Here is a 9099-nt window from a genome sequence, read left to right on the forward strand (position 1 = left end):
ATGATTTACAACAAACCTGTTGGTGAACACTCCCCGGACATATCATGAAGGACTTTTTATCATTCTCATCCTTTCAGAGAGGACTGAAGAAAGAAGGGCTAAAATGCCTCTCACTTTGGGGGCATCTCTTGAGTACTGTTTTGAGTATCTCCCTTCTCAACAACAGCAGGAGATAATGAGTACAGTTCTTCAAGAGGCTGCCTTGACAGTACCAGGTTGCTCCCACTTTAGAAAAAAAAACCTGCTCTTTTGCTGCTGCAGGTAATCCTGACACAGGAGGCAATGTGGGCTTTCTGGTACCATTCGGTTCACTTGGCCCGCCCCTTGCCCACCTTCTGGCGACCAATTGCAGGTCGCCTTCTGCCTGGGAACGCCCCCGACTTGATGCTGAAGCGAGGACAGTCAGTAGTCAACTTGCTCCCGCAGAAAAAGTCGGGGCAAGTCCTCGACTTTTCCAGCACGCAGTTTCATGGGAAAGCTCTGTGGTGTCTGTGAGGTGTCTGCGGCATTGTATAACTGACGCAGTGCCACCACACAGTCACAGGCTTTTAACCTGTATAGACAGGCCAGCAAAAAAGATATGTAACATGCACAGAAACAGTTTAGATGAGACTTGGAATAAGCTGAAATAAGGGCTTTAACTGAACCTCCAAACTGGAGAAAAATTTGAAAAAGGAGACAAGCTGAAGGCTGAGGGTGACTCCAAGCTATGGAAGCCCTAAATTATGTCATGTGCTGAGCTGGAGCATACAAACCACATGCCAGAGAAACAGAGGGAAAACGAGGTAGCTTAGCAATGGCTCTATGCAGAATATTGATGTGTGCAGTTCAAACATATTTGTGTGTGTACACACACAAACACACAAATTTCAGTCTCTTACCTCCTCCTGTTGCTGCTCCTGCTGCTGCTGCTTCTGCACTGGGGGGGGGCTGGAGGCTGCGTTGCTGGAAGTTCCTGCACGCAGCCCCCAAGCACTCACCCCACTCACTACCCACCCCTTGCGGTGTCCATCTTGAATCTCGCCCAAACTCACGCGAGATCTCGGCTGCTGGCTGGGTCTCGCTGAGTTCCCAGCCAGCTGCCGAGATCTCGCGTGATTTCAGGCGAGATTCAAGATGGCCGCCGCCACTCACTAGGGAAATTTAGGCCTGGTAAGACAGTTGGGGTTTATTAAGGCTCCCCTGGCTTCCGTTGGGGCCGGACAAAAGGGGGGGGACAGTATTTCCAGCCGGACGCAGATTCCCCCCCCCCGTTTCCCGGGCGTGTCCGGACGAATCCGGGCGTTTGGTCACCGTAACACACACACACACACACACACACAGATTAAGATTCCTTGGCCCAAATTTTTAAAAGACCCAGGTGGCCATTCCCTATTATTTATGCCCACTTTGGGCTGTGATAGCACTAACAAACAAAAAAGATCCACAAAACAGGCTCAATGGAAAGGAAAATAAGGGCTCAAGAGTTCAGTTGCACTACTAAGAAAATGGATGGCGGCAGTTGTGGCTGTGGTTGTTGTTTTGTTGTTGCTGCTGTTTCATTTAGAGGAAGCATCTCAGGTGTACTTATTAAGTGCACCTGTTTCTCAGTAGCTACACAGCTTATCTCTGAAGATGGATGCTCACCTGTAAACATTCCAGATGCAAGCAATCTCAAGCGGTGCACAGGATGTTCAGTCCGTATAGGGACTCAGCCCCACCTTTCTGAGCATCCTCTATAATGAAACACCTATGCATTAGCAACTAATCATGTCAGCAGTCCAAGGGGAGAGCCAGCCTACTGGATGGAGAGGGCATTAGTCATTTCCAAATCTTCAAAATGGCCTGGCATTTAGCAAAGCATGCCTTCAACCCCCAGCACACTGTCTGCCCTCCCACCCAGTTCCACCACACACAATGCAAACACAACCCCCTCCGGCTGGCTTTAAGCTGTACCTTTTCAGAAGTCTGCTTGAAAAAGGAGACCTTGGATTTCTCTCGCTAGAAAAACAGAACAGGACTTGCAGAACAGCAAGGACTGGCACGATGCACCAGAAAAACTAGTTCTGCCTCATGCAGCAAGAAAGCGGAGATCAGGAACCATTTTTGCAGGGCTGAATAAAATTGATCTTTATCTAATCTCCTTCCTCGAGCAAACCACAGGAGCCCAGCTGCTTCAAAGTACTCAGCTACCTTGGAAGCCTCAGAATCCTCATCTGGGTCTGCTTTCTGATGTCACCAATTCTATTAGCCAGCCAGCTAACCGTGGAGCATTTTTCCTGTGGTTTTATGCTGTCCCAAAGCATTTGCTGCATGACCAGCACAGAAACAACTTCCTGGGGCTACTGTCCAGCTATTGTACATGGTAACAGGTGTGTTCAGACACCATGAAATAAGCAGTTAATCACTGGTTTCGGGAAACGAGTAGCTAACCTGGGCTGCTTATGTGTTTCTCGGAGGGAACAGTTTTATCCAAATCTCTGATTAGAGATCTTTGGAAATCTAGTAGCTGAGATTGTCACAATAGGGGCAAATGGGCACTGAGCAGTCAGAGAGACACATGACACTTGGAAAAATAGTGCAATTGCTATAGTCAAGAGTTTTCTTGATCACATTTAATGCAGAGGCGGAGTAGACACAGCCCACTCTTCATCATGACTGAACAGTTGTGTTCTATGTCCATTGAACTGATTTATCTAAGTAGCAAAATATAAAAGAAGAGATGATTTACAAATTGTCTGCAGCAAGACTGGTATTCACAGAAGGCTTAATGCCAGGCCTATTCTATCTGCATGAATATTTGAAGGTGGAGAGATGAGCCATGAAATGTGGAGGGTGTATTTAGGATGGCAAATAAACTCTTGCAGCTTTCATTCAGCCCAGTTTCGTTTACTCCCAATTTGCTTATACATCAAGCTTCCCCGACACATATTATGGGAAGGCAAGAGATGCTGGACTTCTGCTCAAGGCCTTGGAGCAGGTTGGGTATCTGGCCAAGAATGCTGCAATTGTGCAGAACATCAATTGTGCCCCTCAGACATTATAGACTTCAGCCCCAGCCAGCAGGGCCAATGTTGGGAGTTGTAATTCAAACCATCTGGAGAGCACCGAGTTGGGGAAGGCTGGTATCCACAAGAATCAGGCAACTCGGCTTGTGGAAGTTTTTAAAAGGGAGGGTTGCCATATTTCCTAGGAAACTCCACCTGCATTGACAGTAACCCATGCTTCATGCTAACCAGGCTTGCTTTTTTCTGGATTTTTTTGTTACTTTGGAGACCTCATACAAAAATAATGTAGAGCTACAGAAATTAATGTAAACTGCATAACTGTCCAGACAGGAACGCATGAGAAAACGTGCTTAGTTCCCTCACCTCTCCTCTAAGAAAATTGAGTGATTGTTCACCAAGAATCCTTTGTTTTGGTTCTTAACATTTTGGTTCTTCACAATGTCTATTTCTAGAATGTTTACCCAGGCATCACACCTATAATGCAGATGGTGGCCGTTAGATATATGGATTGCTCTTCGTTCCCAGTCCTCCATTTCGCTAATTCTTCAAAGCTTGCTCTGTTGTTGTTTTTCTGATCATCTCACATGTTAGCCAGTGAACTCAGCGGTAGAGCACATGATTTGCATGCAGAAGGTCCCAGGATCAATCTCTGGCATTTCCTGATAGGCTACGGAAGACTCGTGTCTGAACCCCAAAGAGCTCCTGCTAGTCATGGGTAGCAACCTGCTGTCCTCCAGACATTTTGGACTACATTCCCTATAATCCTTTACCATTGGCCATGCTACCTTGGGCAGATGGAAGCTAAATGGACCCATGTTCTAGTTTGCTATAAGGTTAGGGCTATAAGCCCCTGCGATACCTTGTCCTCTAGCTTTGCTCAGGTGGTCCAAGCTTGTTTCAATGGCTCTGTCTCTGGCTTTAAATTGATTTGGAGCTATTGTACCTATGGATGTGCCCATATTTAATGCCTTCCGAACTCAGAAATAATTGTGGAATAAAGCAAAGATCACAAAACTAGGACTTGAAATCTGAAGATGCTAGCGCGGAGGACCAGGTCCACCTTTTAAAGTCCAGTAGGCCACTTTTATGTTAACACATATCCAGTTTCCAAAGAAATTTGTGTGCGTGTGTGTGTGTGTCATAACTACGTATATCTTCTATATCTATACATTCACCATAGGCTAGCTGTTGCACATAATTCTATGCAATGTATCTGATCTCACTTAAAGAATACTGCAAGTTCCAGATACTTGGCTGTTAAAAAGTCAAGCAGTATTTATTACATGGAGAGTTTGGCACAGGAACAAAGGAGGCATTTTCAAACAGAATGGAACAATAGATATACAGTGTAAACAGGACTGCCAACAACCTTTGGCTACTCTAGGCAGGAGGGGGAAGTAGTGCTGCATAAACAAAGAATACATGACAGATTTCTCTTGGATCAGGTGATGCTGGGGTGCAACATATTTAGCTAAATGAGCTGTACTTTAAAAGCATAACATTGTCCCAGATTTAGATTTGGAGTTTTGGAATTGTAAACGAATGATGTTTATGCAAAAAAAGATGCTACATGTGATTAATAAATCCACAGATAAAATATAGTGTTTCCTGGCATACATAGCTACTACAGAACAGCCGTAGGAGCTATGTTCCTGGTGCTTGAAAATCCCTTCCTGGTGCTTATTTGCTTTGGGAGCTTAGTGTCACAGTGGGCCTACAGCTCCGTGGTAGAGCCCCTGGCTTGCATGCAGAAGGTCCCAGGTTCAATCCCCAGCATTTCCAGGTACAGCTGGGAAAGACTCCTGGCTGAAACCATGGAGAGCCATTGCTGCCAGTCCATGTTGATCAGCCTTCCCCATTCTAGTGCCCTCCAGATGTTTTGGGCTTCAGCTCCCTGCCAGCATGGCCAATGATCAGGAATGCTGGGAGCTGTAGTCCAAAACATCTGCTGTAGACAATACTGAGCTGGATGGACCATTGGTCTGAATCAGTATAAGGCAGCTTCCTGTTTCTCTGCATAGACAAAGTCTGAAAGATATTTTAAATGGGGAAGATACTTTCCATTTAACCCCATGACAGCCAATGCTGTTACTTTGACACATGCAGGGATGCTGGAAGTACATTTAAAATGTTGCCTGTGGGCAGATTAGATTGTCCACCTCATATGGCATATACCCTATTTCTTCGATTCTAAGATGCACTTTTTTCCCATATAAACATCTCTAAAAATAGGGTGCGTCTTAGAATCGCGGGTGTGTCTTAGGGGTTTTTTTTTCTGTTGGTGGTACTGAAATTAGTGTGCGTCTTACAATCGATGGCATCTTATAATCGAAGAAATATGGTATATCTCTCCTTTCCTCCAAGGAAATCATGGCAGCATACATGGCTCCCACCAATTCATTTTATCACAGCAGCCCTGTGAGGTAGCCTAGGCTGAGCGACAATGACTACTCCAATTGGGGTCACCCATTGAGATTTATGCCTGATTAGGGACTTGAACCTGGGCTTCCCTATTTCTAGTATGACACACTAACCCAGCCTTCCCCAGTCTGGTGCTCTACAGATATTTTGGATTTCAACTCCCATCAGCCCCAGCCAGCATGACTAATGAACAAAAAGTCTGGGAGTTGTGAGTCAAAACAACTGGAGGCACCAGGTTGGGGAAGACTGCTCTAACCACTCCACCACACTAGCTCTCATCTACCTAGGACAGGAGTAGAGAACACATGGTTGTCCAGATGCTGCTGGACTGCAACTCCCCATAGCAACATCCCCCAGCATTGGCTATGTTGGCTAGCCAGCATAGCCAATGCTGAGGGATGGTGGGAGTTGCACCCCAACAACATTTGGAGGACCACATGTACCCCATCACTGACCTAAGGCATGCACCAAAGGGGGAAAAAAACACAGCCCCCCCCCCTTATTCTAGTAGTGAATACAACATGTTAAAGAGTAACTTGTGCCATTACATATAGCCAGCCAAGCCAACAACATGACGACTGTTCTGGAATGGCTCTACTGAGATCACTCCCTCATCAATTTCAGCTACAAGGGAATGAGTGAGTAAGGCACAACCTGTCTGTCAGGTTATTCTGCACCACTGAACACAAAGCTCATGTGCCTACCAGCTGGCCATCTCCCAGAACATACACTGAGCCCAAGAGGATCCTTGCCAGGAATGCCAAAAGAAGGGGAGGGGAGCATCATTTTCAAAGGGCAGGAAAAAAGAGAGCATGTTGGCCAGCCGTAACCTTCTCCTGTCATGAATGCTCAACCTGTGTGGAAAGAGAGGAGTGTATGTTGCCCCATTGCTTAGTCTAGGGCAATGTTAAAGTAAAAGTTGACATTTGAGGATGAACTGGGCATTTGGTTTGGACCAATGTTTATCCTTCCTCCTAATTACTGCATGTCCTGTAATCTTCCGCAAACATCAATCCCTGCAGTGCTTTGAGATTGAGCCACATTCCTATTTAACATGTCAGAAAACAAGGTGCTGAAGCTCAATTCTGTTAGGCATCTTTCCCAAAACTGCTGAACACAAAGTAGAGGTAGCAGTTACATGCTTTTTAAAAAAAACAAATTTAAAAAATAATACTATAAAGACGACAGAAATAGCATCACCATAGCAAATAAAAATGTTTTGAGGAAAAGGAGTATCCTTCTTAACCTGGTAAGCATCTCTAGGAAGCTTATTCCATATAATAGGTGTGGAGGGGTGGTCTCCATGCACTGATCTTGCTTTAGGCAGATGAGGCCACATCCCTCAAAATACCCAGTGGTTTGCCCAGAGGGCATTCCCTTGTACAACAGCCTGGGGAGCTTAGGCCTTTATTGGGGAATACCAGCAACCTTGATTTGGGCCTGAAAGCGAATAGGGCAATTGCACTGGCCGCCTAAGATGAAAAGAGCGTGTTCTATTTCTGGTCCCTTTCAGATGAGCAGGTAAAGGTTTGCTCCACCAGAAGAGACTCCGTCACCTTCAAAGAAGGCCTATTTAGAGCTTGCTGCAATCAATCAAGCCTAATCAGAGCATGGACATTGGTGGCCAGATCCTGACCACTAGAGAGATGTCACAACCACCTTTGCTCTTTCTGTGAACAGGCCCTTACCTTAGTGCAAAATTACCAAACCTGCCATTGCTACCTGCACTTATCTTTTCCCTTCAGGTCATCCCAGACCTCAAAAGCATTAGAAGGTGGATTCTCTCCTTCCAGCTATTTCTCCCCATGTGCAAAGGCAGGGGGAGTCTGGGGGACAAATATGAGAGGCATATGATGCAGCAGCTTTTGTGACTGTTGCCACTGGGCTGTGGCTGTTTGGGCAGCTATCTGCGTCCAGTCAGACATAAATCATCCTCAGCTCCGCTGGCAGGAGTTCTCCAACTTGATCATAATCTCCCCTCAGAGGTTTGCCCAGATACTACCAGCCCTATGCATACTATGAGGTTCTATTTCCTGTGATCAAGGGAAACACTAGAAGGCATCAGGAAGGCGCTTAAGCCTTCTGTGAGAAATGTGCACACCTTCCTAAAGAGCCTTCCTTTAAATCTCCAGTATTTTCTAGGCCCCATCTTAGGCATAGCTTTGATGCCCTTGTTTATAGATGTAGGAATCTAAGTTCCCATCCAGGGGTTGTATCCCAGGTTAGTCTAACTCACATCCCATTCATTTCAATGGGTCTACTCTGAGTAGAACTAACATGGGATACAACCCGAAGTCGAAGCCACCATCTGGACTCTTCCATCGGTTGCAAAATACATGCTCTCCATTGTTCTCCCACAGCTATGGAACTCCTTCATCCCAGATACTTGCCATAACTCAAGGTCCTGTTTGGAAGTACTGCAAGAATATTTGAGCTGGGGGGGTGTTTGTTTTTTGTGGACATCAAGCAAGCTTTTAACAATGTGTTTCATTTGGAGTCTCATATTTTAGTATTGCAGCCTGCATTACGTCCTAGATGTAAAGCAAGCTGTGTGTATGTGTACACACACACCCCTATTTGAAAGTATTCTGTACCACCCTTCAGTTAAAAAAAATAAATCAAGATGGTTTACAGCGTAAAAAACTGTAAAAACATGTTAAAACAGCAATGATGAAACACAGCAGAAGTGCCTATCCAGCAGAAATAAAACAGTTGGAAACAAATGTTTCTTAGTATGAAGCAGTATTTCAGAAAACAAGGTTATAAAGGGATCTTGAAACCCAGGCAGAAAATGGTGAACAGCACCAGTAGTTAACCGAGCATGGCATAAAGGAATCATACTGACACCTAGTGGTTAGTTGGAGAGTTACAAGGCCTAGTGAACCAGAATACCATGTATTTGAAAAATGAGAATTGAACTGCCCCCAGGGCTTCACCCATCTCTAAAACTCAGTGGCCCAGTTTGCATGATCACAACTGGGCAAATAAGCCACAGGAATTTATTTCTGCTAGTGCGCATGGCAGGGAGATTAGCATAAATATCCTCAGCAACACTGCTTGCCACTGGCAAATGCAACATAGTTAACAAGCTACTGTGGGTTAAAAATAACCTGCTGGTCGTGCAAACTAGGTCAACCTCAGAAGTAATTTCTCCATGTCATAGGTTGGTAGAAGGAGTCAAGCTACACTAGCATTGTGGCTAACTACAGTCAGGCAAGAAAACTATAGTATATTACTGCCTTCTTAGCAGGCTTGTTAACTACACGGTGTGCCACTCAAGCGATAGGGAGATTAGCATAATTACCCTCAGGAGCACAGCTTGTTGTGACGTCCAAAGCTGGTGAGGGTGGGTGCCTGGGGTGGTTTACAAACTACCCAGCAACCCTAGAACAAGCCATAGGTTTCAGGGTGCTTTGTAACCCACCTCAGCCAGCCACCCTAGCCCTCGTTCAGACGTCACAACAACCCACACGTGGCAAGGTGACTTATGCTAATTAGGCAGCTCTTGACTGGCATGTGTAGAGAAGGGAAATGAGCCGCCATGCCTGTTTTCCTTCCGCGATCATGCAAACCCACTCACTGTCATATTGTACAGGGGTGTGTGTGTGTTTTAACTTGGCAGCATAAAGGCATTCATGAAACGAGGCCTGTGGTCTGAGCTTTAAATATCCAGGGGGAAATTCATGTAAGC

The sequence above is a fragment of the Elgaria multicarinata genome, chromosome 2 (genome assembly GCF_023053635.1).
Source record: "Elgaria multicarinata webbii isolate HBS135686 ecotype San Diego chromosome 2, rElgMul1.1.pri, whole genome shotgun sequence".
Lineage (NCBI taxonomy): Eukaryota > Metazoa > Chordata > Lepidosauria > Squamata > Anguidae > Elgaria > Elgaria multicarinata.